The sequence below is a fragment of the Ambystoma mexicanum genome, chromosome 9 (genome assembly GCF_040938575.1).
Source record: "Ambystoma mexicanum isolate Mex_15411 chromosome 9, UKY_AmexF1_1, whole genome shotgun sequence".
NCBI lineage: Eukaryota > Metazoa > Chordata > Amphibia > Caudata > Ambystomatidae > Ambystoma > Ambystoma mexicanum.
Window position 1 is genome coordinate 399,545,104 of NC_090931.1, and position 20,455 is coordinate 399,565,558.

Sequence of the window (20,455 nt, forward strand, 5' to 3'; positions counted from 1 at the left end):
ATATCCTTGTCCTTTATTGCTTTATCATGTATGTTATGTCTTATTTTCCGTGCAGGAGTTCATCTGGGACTTCTGGTGGTGCGGCTCTTCCTCTTTTTTGTCATCGTGAACAGACCCTTGGGATACCCTTATGGCACCCATGGGTGGGAGTACAACCCTGAACTCCTAGTTTATGTTTCTGGGCATCTGTGTGTTGCCCACAGAGCAGGGAATGGGCTGGTGGCAGCTCCATGCTGAATTTGATAGGTGCTCTGAGCATCCTCCATTTTGGGATACCCAAGCCCTGTCATTTGAATCAGTTGATTCCTGATAGGAAAAAAGATGGCCTCTGTGGCCTCTTATTTTCTATTGCCTGCTACCTTGTATTCCTGAAGCCCCGGGAAGCCCTGACTCTGTCCCTTTCCCCTGACTGGCTGTTGGGTGGAAGTTTCTTGTTTGTTTGTTTGTTTGTTTGTTTGTTTGTTTGTTTATTTATTTGATAATGCGCTCTGAACCCTTGGGTAGCTGGGCACAACAGAGATAAGTATACTTTAAGCTTAGTTACAGCAAATACAATACGAACAACATAAACAAAGACCTTAGTCACCACATGCGGGTTACAAAAATGCAAGGGTGCTAAGAACAAGGATTGTGGGCACAAAGTGCAGTAGGACTACTGGCTAGGTTACAAAGGATGCAGTGAGTACAGTGATACAAAGGTAAGGCAAGGATAAGAGTATTAAGGAGCGTCATATACCATGGGACATAGATGGCTCTGGGATGGACTAGTCTTAGTGGTCGTTGGTGCGTAGCCATTTCAGCATGTTGCGTCTGAATATTTGGTAGGGTTGTTCAGATCTCAGGTTTGGGGGAAGTGCATTCCAAGATGTAGCCACTTTGACCGGGAAGCTAGGGCCACCTGCTTTGGTTTGTTTGAATCTTGGAATCTCGAGAATGTGGGCATTGGTTGATCTTGTTGGACGTGTTGATGTTCTCCTATTTATTCTTTCTGTAAGGTATGGGGGTGCTATGTTGTTAAGGCACTTGGATGTGAGTGATACTGTTTTGAGAAGAATCCTGTCATTTATTTTTAGCCAACGGGCATCTCTTCTGAAATAAGAGATGAGTTCTCTGTTAGGAATGTTTAGGGCTGCTCTTAGGGCGTTATTTTGTAGTCTTTGAATTTTGTCTAGGATGTATTTGTTGGCGCCCATGTACAGAGCGTTACAGTAGTCCAGTTTGGACATTATTAGAGCATTGGCAAGTGTGATGCAGCTAGTTTGAGAGAGAAATGGTCAACAGGCTCTAAAGTGTTACAGGTATAAGCCGTTGAGGATGCTAGGGAGTTGACCTGTTTTTTTAGTGTTAAGGTGGAGTCCTGGTAAAAGCCTAGGGTTTTTACAACGGGCATGAACTTAATTGTGTTGCCGTCAATATTGAAAGAGGCGTAACTGGAGCTGAGTTTGTTTAGGTTGGGCACTGGCCATGGCTAGTGGTCTGTGCGCATTCTAAAATGGACAGTGGGCTCGGCCAAAGGTCGGTCCGACTGGCCATGGCTGAAGGACATGCTAAATGGTCTGATAGTGTTCTGAAATATACAGTGGGAAAAGCCGAAGGCTGTGGCCACTGGCCATGACGTGGAAAATATCTATGGAATAACAAAACCCTTGCAATTCAATTAAAAGAACTTTAGTTGCAGAGAGGTTAAGGTGAGCAATACATTGTAAAGAACAACCTTGAGACCGTGAGAACATCATGAAAAATAAACCTAAAATTCAGTTAAAAGGTTACAAAGGATGCAGTGAGTACAGTGATACAAAGGTAAGGCAAGGATAAGAGTATTAAGGAGCGTCATATACCATGGGACAGAGATGGGTCTGGGATGGACTAGTCTTAGTGGTCGTTGGTGCGTAGCCAGTTCAGCATGTTGCATCTGAATATTTTGTAGGGTTGTTCAGATCTCAGGTTTGGGGGAAGTGCATTCCAAGATGTAGCCACTTTGACCGGGAAGCTAGGGCCACCTGCTTTGGTTCGTTTGAATCTTGGAATCTCGAGAAGGTGGGCATTGGTTGATCTTGTTGGACGTGTTGATGTTCTCATATTTATTCTTTCTGTAAGGTATGGGGGTGCTATGTTGTTAAGGCACTTGGATGTGAGTGATATTGTTTTGAGAAGAATCCTGTCATTTATTTTTAGCCAACGGGCATCTCTTCTGAAATAAGAGATGAGTTCTCTGTTAGGAATATTTAGGGCTGCTCTTAGGGCGCTATTTTGTAGTCTTGTCTAGGATGTATTTGTTGGCGCCCATGTATAGAGCGTTACAGTAGTCCAGTTTGGACATTATTAGAGCATTGGCAAATGTGATGCAGCTAGTTTGAGAGAGAAATGGTTGACAGGCTCTAATGGGTTTACAAGTATAAGCCGTTGAGGATGCTAGGGAGTTGACCTGTTTTTTGAGTGTTAAGGTGGAGTCCTGGTAAAAGCCTAGGGTTTTTACAATGGGCACCACCTTAATTGTGTTGCTGTCAATATTGAAAGAGGTGTAACTGGAGCTAAGTTTCTTTAGGTTGGACTCTGAGCCCAGGATCATGATCTCAGTTTTATCGTCATTCAGGCAGAGGCCATGGGATGCCATCCATGCCTGAATGAGGAGGTATATCTTGATTACCAAGGACGTGTCCTCAACAAAGTTGCCCGAAAGAGGAATAAGGATCAGGGTGTCATCTGGATAGTTTGTGTAGGTGACACCCAGTCTGTCCAATTTTTCAAACAGGGGCTTGGTAAAGATGTTATACATAGTGGGTGAGACACAAGAGCCCTGTGGCACACAGCAGGATATTTGGATGGGGTCTGCAGATGCTGATGGGGAGAAGACTCTCATTGTGCGGTTTGCTAGAAAGAACTGAACCCATGTTATAGCATCACTTGAAAAATGGGCAGCCGACTCGAGGTGTTTACAAAAGACTGCATGATCCACCAGGTTGAAAGACGCCGATAGGTCAAGGAGGAGTAGCATAGCTGTTTTCCCATTATCCTTCAGCTCATCAATTAGGGTCTTGAGGTCTATTAATGTTGTTTCCATACTGTGTTGAGGACGAAAGCCGGACTGGCGGGTGCCTAGTAAGTGGTTGGCTTTGAGGTAATCCGGATTTGAAGGTCGGCTACCCGATCAATTATTTTGAGGAGAAAGGGGACTGTGGTGATGGGTCTATAATTAGTCGGGATATCAGGGTGTAGAGTTTGTTTTTTCAATAGTGGGAGAACCCACGATTCTTTAAAGTTAATAGGCACTGTATTTGCCATGAATGAGGCATTAATAAGCTTTGTAATGAAGGTGCTAGGTCTCGAGCTGCATCCTTAATAATTTGTGCTGGGCAACTGACGCCCTGGCAATTCGAAGGCTTCAAGGAAAGTATTATTTTTTCAGTCTCTGGGACGGAAATTTTAGTGAATCTGAAGAGAATGGGGAATGTATCTGATGTGGTGGCAGGGGCAGGTTGTGGAGCACTCTGGAGCAGTATGGATTTTCTTGTTGGCTATTTTGATTTGGAGGGTAGTGATTTTATTTGACAAGGCATTTTGGATGTCGGTGCACCATTGCTTGTCCTTGGGTTACGTTATCTGTGGGGGTGCAGGGGCTTCCATTTCCAGAAGAATGGAGAATAATTCCGTGGTGTTGGAGTTAGCCTTGGATATTCTGTCGTTGAACGTGTTTTTTTGTTGTAAGGATTATTTCTTTTTTAAACATGTTAGCAAAGTTGGTTAGCTTAACGTTATTCTCATTCGTGGGAGAATGACGCCATGTAGCTTGGAGTTTTTGTTTTTGGAGTCTAAGTTCTTTGAGGTGCAGAGTGAACCAAGCATTAAGGTGTGCTTTCTGCCTGCATTTACGGATTTTAACAGGTGCAATAGTGTCAAGAGCTTTTGTCATAGATTTATTGAATACCTCAACTAGGAGGTTGGGGTCAGCATTGCTGGTGAGGACATTGATGGGTGGGAGGAGGAGAGGTAGAAGTTTATCTACTGTAATATCTTTCTTACTTCTAGTTTGGAGTGGAGGTGCCATGGCAGTAGCTTTGGAGCTGTGAAGATCGAGGGTGGAGGAGAAGCTGATAAGGTGGTGGTCGGTACCAAGATTGCGGGGCAACGTTGGTGAAGGAAATATTACAATTCAACTCGGCCACCCAGTCGAGGACTCTACCTTTAACGTGGGTTGGGGTAAGAATTTTTGTCTGAGGCCATGAACCGCAAGTATGGCAGCTACTGATTGTGGCAGCATGTTTGTTTTCATGGTCATTAAAGCCCAAATTAAAATCTCCCATCAATAGGATATGTGAGGAGTCTTTCATCTTATTGGCTAGAAGGCTGGATAGATCTTCCTCAAAGGTTCCCAGTGGACCAGGTCATCTGTATACCAGATGAATGGTTAGTGTCCGGTTATTAGATATGGGTAGTTTGACTGTAAGCACCTTGCATGAATGGTATGCAGGTGGAGTGGCAAGTCTAATGGCGAGGCTGGTTTTTGTGATAATAGCTAGTCTGTCTCCTCTAGCATTGAGACTGTCTATTCTAAGTTTATGGTAATTATCAGGGATAGATAGCATAAGGGCAGGGCCTGCTGCTTCATGAAGCCAGGATTCAGTTATGGCCAGAAGGTCCAAATTCTCGGTAGAAAAGGTGTCTGCAATTTCAGTGGCATGTGCCACAAGGGACCTGGCATTAATGAGAGCTCCTGATATAGTAGTGGTGCTACTAGGTTTATGAGGAAGAGAGTATTTGATATTGGACCGGTTAGTTTTGGTGTGAGTATAAGTAGATAGAATGTGATTAGAGGCAGGTATTCTATGCTTGTTTACCAGCTCTGGTCTGGACGTAAGGTCCTGAGCTAGAAAGATGGCATTAGGTTTAAGGTGTTTTTTTAGGATAGAGTCACTATTAGATTTAGGCTCCTAGTGGCAGGTAAGTCTTTATCTTAGCCTGTTATTTCCCATCTGAGTTGGGCAAGGTGTGAGCTTAATTAGGGCCATGATAGTGTAAAGGCAAAGTAAAAATAGAAGTGGGGCATTCAGCTGAGTCTTATTTCTGTTCATGGCTGTATGTGTGGCAAGTCTCAAGGGGAGGTTAGTCCAGCAAGTGCTAGCTATTCACAAACTAGCTCATAGGCTAGAGGTAATGCAGTACACAACTAGGCTAGACTGATATAAGCAAACAATTTACCGTTAGGCTAATCCCCAGGGGTAATCCGGTGGACAAATAGACTATGCAGATCTAAGCAAAATATTCACAAATAGGCTAAACCACTGAGGTAAAACAATGCTCAAAATAGACTAGGCAGGTCTGGCGGATAGTTCACAAATAGGTTAATCCACTGAAGTGATGCAGTACACAATTTGATTGGGCAGATCTAAGCAGAGAGTTGACCAATTAGGCTAATCTATTCGGTAATAAGGAGCACAAGTTCACTAGGCTGATATATTTATGCTTTTCAACATTTAAGGCCACATTGAGAGCAGTAAAGCCCATTACAATTTTCTGTAGTGATCTAGGTGAGTCAGTAGGTCAGAAGTATGTTGCTCTTCGATAGAGTTAAAGGAGAGAGGGCAGAAGCAGTTCATCCTCAGTACACTGGTGTTAACTATGGGTGTGGATCCAAATGACAGAGTGCGGAAGGATAGCATTTTAGCCCATGCTGAACATGTAATGTCAAATCAATGTATGCGGACACAAATGAGCAGAGCAGCGGTAGGCAGGCTTCAATTGGAAGTTCTACATTTTTGAGAGAACGCCAGGTGTTATGACAACCAAGTTTTGCAGCTGTGTGGACTTACGGTGAGTAAGTGATTAAGTGTGGATATATGGTTATGGGGGTGACTCCGTTTCTGGCCAGGCGGTGTGTGCACTTAGGCAACACTGGGAGCAGGAAGATGCTGGGCGGCATGTCCTTGCCTATTTGCCGGTTTCACACTGTCAGCACAGTCAGCTGTGGTAAGCAGCTGATCAGAGATAGGTATATGGACAGGTTGCTTCGTTTCAGGCAGCCATCTTGGAAGGTGGAATCACCACGCTCGTCGTAATGGAGATCGTTGTGTAGGTTGCAAATTGGGAAATAGCTCAGACTATCCCAGGGAAGCAACATTGGTAATGCTTCTTGCTCTTAAATTCAGATCATATTAGTCAATATGGATACATCTCTGGAAGCGGTGGGTAAAATAGGTGCAGGGCAGCATGCTCCTCGCTTACCTATGGCAGTGTTGTGCCGATGTGGAGATGCTGTTCCTGCAGCGGTGCACACAGCACAGGATCTCCTGCTCTGCTGGGCTACCGGGAGATGTGATTGCACAGTCAGCTGTGCCTTAGGTCCTGCCTTGGAGTCGGGCCGGCGCTCGCCTGCTGGCATGTGCTGATTGGTTTTAGGGGAGATGACCAGCCAATCAGGGCACAGAATAAGCAGGTGATCAAAGATAAGTAGTAGGGGAGGTCGCTTCGTTTCGGGTGGCCATCTTGGAAGGCGGAATCACCACGCTCATCGTAATGGAGATCGGTGTGCAGGTTGCAAATTGGGCAATAGCTCAGACTATCCCAAGGAAGCAACGTTGGTATTGCTTCTTGCTCTTAAATTCATATCCTATTAATCAATATGGATTAATCGCTGGAAGCAGTGGGTAAAATAGGTGCAGGCCAGCATGCTCCTCGCTTACCTATGGCAGTGTCATGGCAAGTTCGAGATGCTGCTCCTGCAGCAGTGCACACAGCACATGAGCTCCTGCTCTGCTGGGCTGCCGGGAGATGCCATATATGGTAGTGTGGGGAAGTCCAGACGAGACTGGCTGGAGCCTTCCCAGTGACTGTATGTTTTGAGTACACCCATGGGGTGGCACCTGGGTGAATGGAGTGTGTGACAAATACACATTTCATATTATGGGTGTCTAGTATGTGGTGGTTGACACAATGTCTGAGACAGCACTGCCAGAAACTGGTATGAATGCAGTTTGGAGTGCTGAATGGCAAAGTGCTTGTCCAAATCCACATTTCCGTGTTGTGAGTATCTGGATGGAGAAGAATGGCCTGAATGCACTGCGAGCCTGATTGGCTGCCTGATTGCCTGAATGCCCTTCTCAATGATTGGTTGCCTGCGTGTGACCCAGCAGAGTGAATGAGAGATCAACAGCATATCTGGGGGCCTCTCACTGATGGAAATCGTTCAGAAGCTGAAGTTGATACTTGATGCTTAAACTTGAAGCCTGCTGGAAGAAGAAAAAATGCAGCTACTGTCCTTCGCTAATGTGAAAGCTGCGTGAGTGTCAAGGAACTGATCCAAGGGAGGACCTGGCTAGGAGATCTCTTCCCAAGTTATGAGAGACTATCATGCACCAGCTGATCTTTGCCAAGGCCCCCTGGACATCAGACCCTCGAAAGGCTGCCGACCAGAAGCGAAGTGCCCAGACATTGAAGTCCATCACCGTCGAAGACCGCCGTCGCCGACTGGAGCCACAGTTCTCCTTTGCCTAGAAGATTTGATCCAAGAACTCCCTTGCTTATCACCGTCAAACGCTTTTGTCCTGCTGGAGAAAGTCAAGGCCACCGACGACCAAGGAGAATCTGCCGGTGAGTTTCCCGCTAACCGAAGACCGCAGAGACGCTGATGACTCGACGCCCTTGCTCGGCCAAAGTCCTTCATTAAGTCTTTTGTGGCAACAAACTCTTGTCTTCAAGGTGCACTGCACGCCTCAGCTTGCAGGACATTTTCGACCGATCATCAACGAGCACCTCGAGATCCGAAATTGCTGCTGCACCAACAGTGTTCACCCTTTTCTTCACCGACGCTCAATGACCCATGGCTTCTGCCTTAAAGCGAGTGCACTTAAGAAGGGCCCGTCGACGACTCCTTGAACAACTCTATGAAACCAGGTACTTTGGTGTCATGGAACCTTTTAGAAGGACTCAAGACTTTATTCAGCATAATTGGACTGGGCTTGTCAAATACACTTTATTTACAGGTTGCCCAGGTGAGGGGATCCTCACACCGAACTGTCTCTAGGTAGACGGAGACTGTTCTGCCATTGTTCGATTTAACTTTTATTCTACCTGTGGTCTATCATTGATTCATCTTATAATCTGATTCGTATGACATTTGAACTATTAGTAGTTGAAGCATTTCAAAGGAATCGGTAGCTAAGAGTAGTCCCACATATACATGTATATATTTACCATTGTAGTATTGCCAGAGTACAAAGTTTGCTATTGTGATTGTGTATATAACCATGAACCTTATTTATATAAAGACTGTGTTTTCACTTACATATTGTGTGGACATTCCTTTGTGGGTGCTTGGGGACTACACTGTACTTAAGAACCAGCCCGCATCACCTCCCGAGAGCTTAAGCCTTGATTGCTCGACCATAGCTACTGCATAGAGAATCTTGGCTGGGGTGCTCTGTGCTGATTCTCTGCCATATAGAGAGCAGGAGTACAGATACCCCGCTCTGGTACTTTACAGTATTAAGGAAGCAAAAGAAAATCCTGGCTTTGGCCTACTCCCATTCATATTCCATTAGAGAAAAAAATCTAATTGTTGCCAAGCCAAAGCGCAAAAACCACTGGACGGAATTGGACCAAATAAGAGATAACTTGGGCATGAAGAGTAGAGTTAATTTTCAGGGACAGATTTGGGGTTATTCCGTCAAGTAGTTTTTAAATTATTTGATGGGGAAGATATTTGAAAGGACTTTTTTTTCTGCTGATGCATGCAATTACTGCAGTAATACCAGGTGAATACAAAAATGAACAGTGCAAAAAAAATCTATTTGGCGAAAGAAAAAGGATGAACTCACATCAGGCTAGAGGTGAGTAGTTGGGTGTTGTCTGGGGAGCCAGGTGCAGTTTGGCCATTTTCACATTATCGGGGTAATACCGGGGGAATCCCACAAGATTACTGCAGCTACATTGGAAGACGTTCTCGGGAATGAAACTGCATCACATGAAATGAAGAGTAATATGAGATAACGGGAGAGGGCTAAGGAGGGAAAAAGAAACTGAGGGGGGTGAGAGGACGATGGAAAGAGGAGGGGAGTACTTGGTCAGTGCCTTTACTTCACTTTACTTTTACTTTACTTTAATATTTTGTAAGATGCACCGGGGGCTCAGATGCATATGGGCACACATAAAAACATGTAATCAAGTCACAACTCCAGGCAGCCACAAGCCAGAGACAACAACCCTGCCTGTGAATACACATTATCTGAACATGAAGGTTTGTAAACGCCATTTGAACAATTCTCCAGATTCGATCTTCCTGAGATCTGATGGGATGGAATTCCGAACTCTGGATGCTGCTGCAAAACATCACTTTTACTTACCATGGTTAGCTTGGTCCTGGGCACCACAAGGAAATTATCCTTGTAAGATCTCATGGTCCTGGTCTCGGGTTTCTTTATGTAACTTTCTGACAGATAAGACAGGATCTTGCCAGCAAGAAAGTTATGATTGATGGAGAGCAGGCAAAAAGAAAGTCGAGCCTCTATCGGGAGCCAGTGTAACTTTTGTCTAGCTTCCGACACGTGCGCTCTTCTATTAAGACTCATAGATGTTTTCACTGCACTGTTCTGAATGATTTGAAGGCTTGCACAGTCTTCCTTGCTAATGTCAACCAGAAGATGGCCACAATAGTCGATTTTGGTGCCAACAATGGCTCTGGCTACTGTAGCACAGCTTTTTTCAGAGAGGAATGGGCGTATCTGTGACAGGAGTCTAATATACTATGCTGAGGTAGAGATGAGGTTATTTACCTGAGACTGCATATTTAAAGTATGATCTAGAATGACTCCAGGAGTCTTCACTTTCTGTTAGATATTAATGTTTACAGCCAGCCAGCTGTATTTGTCGATACGCTGGGTCAAGATTCCAAATTCTATTATGGGAGTCCACTACCATTAGTTCTGTCTTTTTGTCGTTTAATGCTAGTCCCTAATTTGACATCCACTACTGAATCAATTTGAATGTCTCATTAATCTTGGCAATATCGTCCCTATATGCTCCAGAAAGTGGAATTACGCATTGGGTGTCATCTGCGTAATTTGTAAACAGAATTGCCCTCTCCTCGAGCAGACTGAATAACAATACAATAAAAACATTATACAAGGATGGAGAAAGGCAGGCTCCCTGTGGCACCCCGTAAAGTAAACATTCTGGGCTGGCCTCAGAGTCCCCACTGCAGACTCTCACTCGTCTCTGCTCCAGAAATGATTTAACCCATGCTGTAGCATCAGAGGAAAAGTTGGCCACATTCTGTAGTCTGTTGACCAGAAGGGAGTGGTCCACCTAATGAAATGCGGCCAAGAGATCCGACAGCATGGGCATAACCATTTGTCCCTTGTGAATCAAATGAAGCATAGAGGATGTTTGTTCCAGTAATGCTGTCTCTGTCCTGTAGACTGGCCTAAAGCCAGACTACCATTTTCTTAAAAATCTCGTTATTAACCAAATACGCTAGAATCTGCTCGTAATCCACTCTGTCAAGGAACTTTAACAGGAATGGTGTGTTCGTAATGGGTCTATAGTTAGTGGCCAATGAAGTGTCTAATTTCGTTTTTTTCAGCAGAGGGGTAATTGACCATATACATGTCCAACCTTCTCTCGCTAAACAGATGGTAAAATCTCAGAAGCCCTTTCAACCCGGGGGCTGCCCTTTCAGCCTGATATTTTATGTGTGTGCACTATCAACCAGTCCTGGAGAGAACTATGCCTAGATACATATAAAAATCTACTAACTCTATTGGTACTCCGTCTATATCCCAACTGTTAGTTTTAGGTTACTTGCCAAAGATCATGATTTTGGTTTTGTTTTATTTAAATTTAATTTGCTCTTTTGCAGGAAGTTATTAGCATATAATAAACCCAGTGTGAGGCTATCCTGTGTTAAGTGCCCAAATCACATAAAATAGAGCACTGTACTCAACCTTCCCTAACCTAGGTAGGAGAAGCTTACTGTCAGCCCTGCCCGGGTCGAAGTCTGACATAAACAGTATAAACAGCATTGGGGTGTGGAGAGAGCCTTGCTTTACCACCTTGTTGGTATTAAAATTAGAGGAAGTGCCACCTGAACCCGAATACCTTACTGTTGCCTTGGTGTCACTATAGCAGATTTGGATCCATTTCAGCAGCCGCAGCAGCACCCCCCTGGCATCCATCTTGCGCCAGACTGTACACCTGTCTCTGGATTTGAATGCCTTCTCCAGGTCTAGAAAAGCAGTGTACACAGGGCCCCCCAAACCTACTTTATTTGTTAATAATAATGCTCAAAGTAAAACAATGGTCAATTAAGAGAAGCCATATCGAAATCCCAGCTGGGATGTTTGCAGGATGTTGTTCTCAGAAGCCCAATTCTTCAGCTGGATTAGAATACATTTAGCATACATTTCTGAAGATATTTCCAGTAAGAAAATAGGTCTGTAACAATGGAGATCCTGCGGGGCACCATTTTTAAATATTGGTACAATTATTTTGCTTCTCCAGAGCAATATGACCCCTGCACCCTCATCATTTGCCTCAAATAGTTTGCCTAGAATAGGGGCCCACCAGTTGGGGAAACCAACAAAGATGTCTGTGGTCAGCCCATCTTGTCCTGCTACTTTCCCGCGCTTCGTTTGACTAATGGTTTTAATGATCTCTGACTGCAATATGTTTATTTTACTGCTAGGGCCACTTTAAGCTGAGCCTCCTCTTGGAGCTCTTCATGAAAAATCCCCTGGAAATGTTTCACCCAGGTATTCTTGGTGATTAGCTCTCCTGGAGGTTTTTACCAGACTTTGGCTACCAGTTCCCAAAACACTTTATGATCATTATTTCAGACAGCTGAAGATAAGAGATTCCACTGTTTCTCTTTGTGATCCCGCCTCCCTCCTGATTACTTTGTTCAGAATTCTCTACTGTTCCCTGCAGTCATCGTCATACCAGGGGGCATGCACATGTTTAATGGGGGTGTTGCTCCAGTTCCGCCTGCATCCCTCCCATAGTTTGTACCGTAGCCGCTCCACCAGGCAAGCACATTTAATTACCAGCTCCACTGGTTGAAGCTTTTTGTGGAGTATTAAATAATGGATAGCTCATTGTCTTCTGAATCGAGACAAATTTCCACATGCAGGCTACCTGGGTGAACAAAGAGGGGGGCATTTACTATATCCTCTAGTAATATCCGGGGGCCCAACAGGACAGCGAATAGTACAATAAATGGTCACTCTCTGATCATTCTTCCACCTGGAAGTCTCTGACATCTCTAAAAAAGTGGCAGTTGACAAACATGTAATCTATGATAGTGGAATAGGCTCCCCTTCTAATTGTCTGCCTAGGCGTGACATCACCCGGTAGCTTTCCATTCAACTCTACCAGTAAGAAATCTGATGCCAAGGAGGCTAAATGTCTGCCTTCATGATCCAGTGTGTTGAATGCTGTGCTCCTCAGAGGCACTCCACAGGTATCTTGCACACACCTGGTTCCACTATACCTTGTCTGAGATGGACCTAGCTTTACTTTCAAATTGCCCGTAATGAGTATGTTATATCTCACCCCTTCCGAGATGAGGTCTGTCAGGAAATCTCTCAATTCTTCCAGCATTATGTTACCATTGTTTGGGCAAAGAGTATATGTTCACAATGTAGGTCTTGCTCTCAGGCTTCATTCCTATCTTAATAAGTAAAATAACCATGGTTCGAAAGTTGGGGTTGCCTGTACCTCCCCATGTTCACATGCCATTGTAATTAGGCCTACCTTATTTCGATCCTTAAAACTTTTCTCTGCCTTCCATATGCATCCTTGAAATCCTGGTAAGCAGAAATCATCTGTTAGCCAGGTTTTCTGTAAACAAATCTTGATATATATATATATATAATGTTTAGGTATGTTTCCGTTAGTTTTGAATGTTTCCGTACGTTTCCGTACACGTTTTGTATGTTTCCATATTTTTCTGTGCAAGCTTAGTTATGTTTCCTTACAAGTTTTGTATGTTTCGGTAAGCATCAAAATATGACCCTGGGTATCTCACCCCAGACTAAACGGCGTGCTCGCTGACCCGAAGCTATCCACTTACTGGCAACCTCAGACACCGAAGGGGATCCCTCCTAGAACATCACACAAGCCAAGGAAACCCACACCCGCGTCACTGCACGCAAGCACCAGTTATGGCAGCCTGTGTCAATGGAGCACACCAAAAAATTGGGAGGGGGGAGCATGGAAGGACTAGCCAGACCACTAGCTGAAGAGCCTGCTCCAGTTAACTGCCCACATCTTTACTGACTGATAGAGTGTGGCATTCGCATCGATGGGCGTGACATCAAATCATTGCCTGCAAATGGTCCATACTGTTTTTGACGACAAAGCCACATTCAACATTTGGTCTCGCCGCTATCTTCAAAGGAGGCAGGTAAGGCAGTGTATGGACAACTTTATATTGTCAATACTGATGAAACAACAAGGTGCAATCATATTTCATTAATGACCTTTAAGATATGATGCAACAATATATGTTATGACGGGAACAGCTAGTGATTTTGAATTGAGTTAGATAATCAACCCAATCTGCATCATGTAATTTGTTGGTAATCCCCACTATGTTCCATGAAATTATACCTCTGTGCCCCCATTTTCCCTGGTAATTTAGCCCCTGGTGCGCTCTTAGTGGCTGACTCATTAGAGGGCATTCGTTTTTTGCGACGTGATGCAGTAATAAAACCTGTCAGCTTCATGAATATACAAGAGATATTTCTTTTCAAATTTTTATCTGGTGGGGGCATGGTAAAATTATAATGATAATGAATTTCCTATATAGTGCTACACACCTATAGGTCTCAGAGTGCTGTAATAACAGAAGATATTATTATCCCACAGCGTGGTACACAATTTATCAACCTCAGAAGGTTTGCAGGCTGAGTAGTACCTGCTGGGATTCGAACCTGCCACAGCAGGCTGCACATAGATATCAGGGGCAAGCACTTAGCTGACAGTGCTATCTGACTAGCGATTTTGGCACTGCTGATGTGCCTGGGTCAAGGTTTCTGTCGTAATTAGGCTGTGATACTTGAACAGAACCTAAGGAGGTGTGGCTGTTGGGGATCATAGTGTCCTTGCTCTGTGACCCCTTATACGGCCCATGTGTTTGGCTGCCATTAATATTGTTAATTTTTGATTGTGGTTCATCGGCCAGGTCATTTTCTAGGTGGGATGTTGTACATGCCCGCTGTCTGCTGCTCCTCTGTTCCTTAATGGCTGAGCCATAAGTTTGTCAGCCTCCATTCTCCTTACACATAATTTCTTTTCATTCACCTTTTCCTGGACATGAGGAAGGCCAACATTTGTAATGACTTGAGCAGGCACTATCAATCCAGGATGGACTCTTTTCTCAGGTTAATTATTAACTGCTTAAGTTCTGCTTAAGTTCGGCGATGGCAGATTCCATCCACAACACATCCTGCCACAATGAGGTCTGCATCTCCCTCTCTAGGTTATACAAGTTATTATAGAGAGGCAGCTGGGAAGTTAATTCTGGTTTCAAGTCCTCCCCAACCTCCGGGTCTGACAGGCACAGATGCCCTTCCATGTTGCTTAGCTCCTGCTGGATTGTATTTATGTGATAGTTACTAGATATATAATTGGGCTACTTGTTTGTGCAGGACATCTGTTGCTCTGGCTTGCAACCTTTGCGTTGCTCCATGGGTCCAGGATAATGTTCTTAAAGGCAGGGATTTTAGGGAACTCCTTGCCTCCATAAACTGGGGTTCCCACTAGCGGAGCCCCTCTTTTGCAGTTTGCTGCCAGCTCTGTACCATCCAAGTCAAGACAATTTTCCTCGTAGAGCCTGTCGATTGACCGTTGAAGTGGCTCCAGGATTCACCTGTCCAACACTTGAGACACCTTGGTAGGGATGAAGGTACAGGTTGGAGTGAAGGTGCAGGTGACAGTGTTGTCCCTGGTACAATTACCTGGCTACTTTTAGGTCCGACTGGAGGAGAGCCCCCCTAGCCCACTGCTGACATGTGGACCCTGGGATTCCCCTGCTGGCAACACACTCTTTGTCTGGTCATTATGGAGAGACACCAGTAGCTGAAAATTACAGGCTAGGTTGGACAGGCCTGAATTTGTGCATTCCTCTGGCCTCTCTCTTTGCTGGTCAATGCAACCCTCAACAGTTGACAGTACTGGGGTGCTGGGGATGCTGCTCCGTTCGCCCCCCTTGCACCCTGGTTTTCAGTTTGGGCTTCGGCTTTGATTTTGACTGCATCTTGCCACTCTGCCCCTGCTGGCCCATCTCTGCTGCTGGGCTGTTGGAAATGTTAAACTAGTTGGAGTCTGTAGGTTTGGGAGCTGTGCAATTCTAGGTGGATGCCATTGCGGTAGTTAAGGCAGCTAGCGAGGAACGTTGGATGATGATGATTACGTGATTCATCGGGAAGATACTGACAATGCAATGAAGTGTTCTAAGTGAGAGAAAGCTGTTTTTGACTAATCAGCTGATTTGGGTCTTGAAAATAAGCTGTGAGTGGTTGATAATGTCTACCTTTGTGACATTATGTCGAGGTGCAGGGCAAGGTAGCAGAGACTGAGGCCACATTTCCGGAATTCACATCTGAGAATATGGGTTAAGGGGGATAGTCTTATTTTTTGGGGGTTGATGTCAGTCTGACGATGATTGTTTTGGTGGGGTTCAGTCTAAGAATCATTCAGTGTTTTTGTCATATACATTTGAAGATAGTGGCCAAGTTATTTCAGTCACCTCTGAGTCTGCGGTGTAACTGGATGTCATCTGCATTCATGTAAAAGGTGGAGGACACAGAAACTAGTGAGGTTTGGATTAAGAAGGCAGTGGGTCTATTGCTTGACCAAAAACTGTTCACATTTATTTTGCTTGTTTTCTTTCTTTGAATTTGTCCACCAAAAGGTAGATGGTTGGTTGAGGTCATGCGATATTGTTGAGGCCGGAGCTCGGGTGGTTGCAGAGGTTGGAGTGGAGGGGCTGCAGTAGGCCTTCGCCTGTATTCTGTGTCAAAATATTTTGAAATGAGCAAAATAAATGCAAGCAATTTTTTGAGCAATAGACACATGTGGCTAGACATGTATCTTCGGATTCAAAAGGTAGTCAAGCATGTAATTGAGTGTTTTCACTGGAAGTATTTGATCCAGGCGAAGGCTAAGTTGTGAATTCCAAAACAGTGTATACAACCAGGAGTAGTGCATGGTTAAGTGTGTCAAAAGCAGTTCAGAGGGCAAAAGCATAAAGGCGCAGGTCCATTTGTGTAAGATAATCTTGTGAATTCATTAATTTCTGGTCACTCACTATACTATCCAACCCTGGAAGGAGGAATCCTGATGATGATGAAGTGCTTGATTTTCATGGATGGTTGAAGTTGGGGGGATCACAGTTCTTTCCAGTATTTGTGGGGGGTTCTTAGATCAGTAGAACAAGAGCTTTACTGATTTTATGTGGGAAGATGTTTCCAAGAAAACTTGTGGGAGAACTTGTGAGTGTTTGCAGCATTGAGTAGGATAGGGAAAGCCAACTGGTTAAGTGATGTGAAGGAGGAAAGCATGTGTTTGGTAGGGGGAGGAGTTGGTCAGTGGAATGGTGATATCTGAGTCTGGCTCTGGAGTGTTAGTGATAATAGCTTGATGGATGTTTCTAATTTGTGTGGTGGTGAAAAGGCCTTCTAGAATAATGGATAGTTGTTCTGATTATTCAATGACTTCAGAGGAGGTTTGGGCTCCTCTCAGTTCAGCGAGGATCGCAAGAACCTCTTTTGTTACTGTTTGTCACTGAAAGTTAGCAGATTTGCACACTAAAGGTTTTTGGCTCTGATGATAATGGTTTTTATTTTAATAGCTTGGATTTTAAGGGGATTTTGGCTTGGGGACAGTAGTTGATGCATGTTTTTTCTCCTGTTGTCTTAAATTGATGTATTATATATTTATTTTAAATATAATTACATATATAACTAGTCTCTGAAGTCTTTTAGAAGAACCCTAAAGCACAGGATCCCTTAACACGCCTAGGAATTGTTGCCTCTCATGAACCATCTCAAAACTATTGGTGAGGCCCATTGCAAAAAGCACCATGAAAACAATGTGCAAACAATGTGATTTTACTCACACATCCGCACAATTCAACATCCTGCTAATCTAATTAGGAGGACATGTTGCAAAAGGTCAGTTCAACACAAACGAAAGAGTGACAGCAATATTGTTGCTTGCAACCAGAATATCACAGACTAAAAACCCAGGGTGCTGAGTAAATTGGTTATAAACATATTTTCGTCGCATCTTCTAAACATTTTGACAAATACTACAGATGGGCTTAATGAAGGCAGAGCCTGCTGAAGCCGAACAGCAGACTGCTTAAAAAGTCGTTGCAAAAAAGAGATCATTTTAATTCACTTATTTTTAATTGATGTATGAAATAACATCACGGCATACATACATTCATTATGATGTGCTCTTTGGTACAGGTAGTTGCGTTCTTAATGTTTCCCACAAGTTCCTTGCAAAGTTCATTAGGCACAGCTTGAAAAGCAATTTAACATTGGAAACCTTATAATGATCCTACACTGAAGGTTTCCGTGTTTACAGAAATTGTGTGTTAGAGTAAATTCTTAATATAATAGCTAGCTAGAGTAATGCAGCAAGTCAATTATTCTGTGTATATTTTCAAGCCAGGTCGGCACAAGCACATGTCATTGCAGTCATACTACACAAAATTCCTATCATGTTTTGATGGTCATTCTGCACATAGAAAGAGTTCTATAATATGTGCTAAGAGCCTCATTATAAGTGATGATGTAATTGTAAAACCAGTTTCATTGCTGAATAGAGGATCACGGCTTTAGTAACCCACAATACACCTGCTTTTTCATGGCGGGAACATCTCCATTTGAAGTAGAAGGAATGGTACTGGTACCTTTTCCGGTAATTCCCCCATGCGACTTCACAATGGTGAATAACAGAAAAGAGAAACAAGGCAGTAAATTGACATTACCACTTAATTTAGTTTGGAGATGTTAGCACAGATGGGAATGTTAAGTCACCAGGAAAGTGCCCACTCTGAACTTCCTCCAGAATAATTGGGCATCATCTGAATGGAAACAACAAGCACAATGTAATTTGAACTAATTCTAAGAAATGCACCTGTGATGATTGTCTGTGAGGTGCATCAAAGACACCTGCAATGCACCTGTAATGATCCTGCAATTACCAAGACAGTTTGAGAAGACGGCCAATTTCTTCATACTTCTCCTGAAGGGAAACAAGAAGTAACATCTCATTTAAATAAATCCAATAAATACAGTGGATGCTGGAGGGGGACACTTTGAGATCAGCTCAGAAGCCAGGGGAGTAAGGCTTAGGAGAATGCAAAGGTGCAACCAGGTATTACTATTTGTGGCAAATGAAATCATCCAGATGAGCAGCGGGTTGTGTGTAATTAGGGAACCGTGGATATATAATGAAAAGGGTTTGTCAGGCTAAAATGTGTCAGGAGCGAGGGGAATGTGCATGCTTATGCCAAGCATCATTGTGGTGTGAAGTATTAGATAAAGGATGGGAAACAGTGCAGAGCAACCAAAGACCATGCCGCAGTGCACTGCCTGAAATAGGCAGCGTGTGCAACCGCTTTGTCAGTTGTTTGGACCACTGACGTATGTTACTTTACCAATATGTTACCATTTTTATACTGCGGCAGATCAAAAACATCACGTGCTTCCAGGCTGTATTGCCTGCCAAAAAGTGCCCTGACATCCATATATCTTTTTATCACTAGTACACTGAAGGGAAAACCTTGGACGCAGGTTGGCAATGCAATCATTCACACATACACATGCAGTTAGAATATAAGTTAGATCTTGTATGGCTATTTATTTATTAAGAGCATCCAGAAGTGAATAAACTGCCACAGAAATAAATCACAGAAAAGACAGTAATCTAAAGAGAATACATCACTGTTGGTGCAACTTCATTCCTCATCTTGTCAGAAATAGCTGGAAAGCCCAGAAACACAGTCAGGCACAGAGCACAGCAACCAACAGGCTCAGAGTGAAGTGTCCCCCCTCCGACTGAGGCCATTGCTTTATGCCTGACCTTTCCAGAGTTCCGCATTATAAGCACTCCGCAAAGGACAGGTGGCATTTTCTCGAACCTTCTTGACTGAGCATCTGTGCATTGGGGGGTCACCGCTTGTGCCCGGCCAGAGTGACCTACAGTAACCTCAAGGAACAGAGCTCTTCTTTTTCTCAAAACAGCCAAGAGAACAACTCTGTAACTCATCTTCAACCTTGAGAGTGTCCATGGCAACTTTATCAGAAACCAGCCTGAACCTGCGGCTCGCCGTCTTCTCACACCTGTCTACTTGGATGAGCAATGCAAACCAACATAAGCGACAAATAATATTGAAAACATGTTTTTCCAGTAAAATAATGCTAATGATGCTGATAATCTGTGTAAAGTTCACGGCAAGTGCAGCTTTCACTGAGGCATGGAGCAAATATCAATTATGTCTCAGCCGGTGTGCCCCAGAATGCATTGCACACCGGCGCCATATTTTAGCTCAAGCATTACACAGGCTTGTCTGAATACTGATGCATTGTGCACAAGCTAGGGTTTTCAGAATTATAGTCTGTAAAAGAGTGTAAACAACGTAGGGAATAGAGGGAAAGATAACTGGTGACCAAATAAAGCATGCAAAGGGTAAGACAAACCAGTAGGTATCATTGTGAACGGTAATGATCACAGAAAGTCGGGTAGATGAAGCTACCATGAGACTAAAATGTGAAAGAATTGGGTGGAAAGTGAAGAGCACGTTCTGAGGTGTCAGTAGATAAAGGAGAGTATTCTTTATGGCACTTTAGAATATTATATATTGTATTAGCACCCTGAGTGGGGGTGTCAGCCAATCTGGGAGCTAGGAATGTGGGCTGAATGATTTGATATAAGCCTACGTTCCAAACTCCCCAACAGCTGTACCTCCGTCATCCTGGCCTACCGTGCTAACTCCCACCTCCCTCATACCGCCTTTTGCACAACATTTTTTAAAAGTACACATTTACCTTTATTCCGTCCTGCAACGTGTGTCAGGAATGGGAGTCAGTCTTCAGTGTTGATTTAAATCAATTTGATCATATTGATTTGGCCCCAAATAAACAGTATAATAGTGCAGGCCTAAACTGATATAACCCCCTGCATTTAAAAAATGGAATCACAGTTCTTTTGCAAACAGTGATATAACGAGAATAAACCATGACCCAAAGTTTCAGTATCCATTGGGCAGTAAGGGCAGGCATGAGATTCAATTCTGAGCCCCTGCCATTTCCCAGTTATAGAGTTCAAAGAGAAAAGGTTCAACCATAGCTGGACTGAGTATGAGCGATGGGAGGTACCAATGCTCCACTCAAGATATGGCTCCAATTATCTGGGTGATGTTATTACCAGATATGCTCTATTCGAGGGT

The 20,455-nt window shown here is 43.8% G+C and overlaps 1 protein-coding gene across 1 annotated transcript in view; it reads right to left on the reverse strand.

Annotated features, from left to right (window-relative positions):
• GALNT17 (polypeptide N-acetylgalactosaminyltransferase 17) overlaps positions 1-20,455 on the reverse strand; it is a 2,143,439-nt gene that overhangs the window by 345,432 nt on the left and 1,777,552 nt on the right. The window lies entirely within an intron of this gene.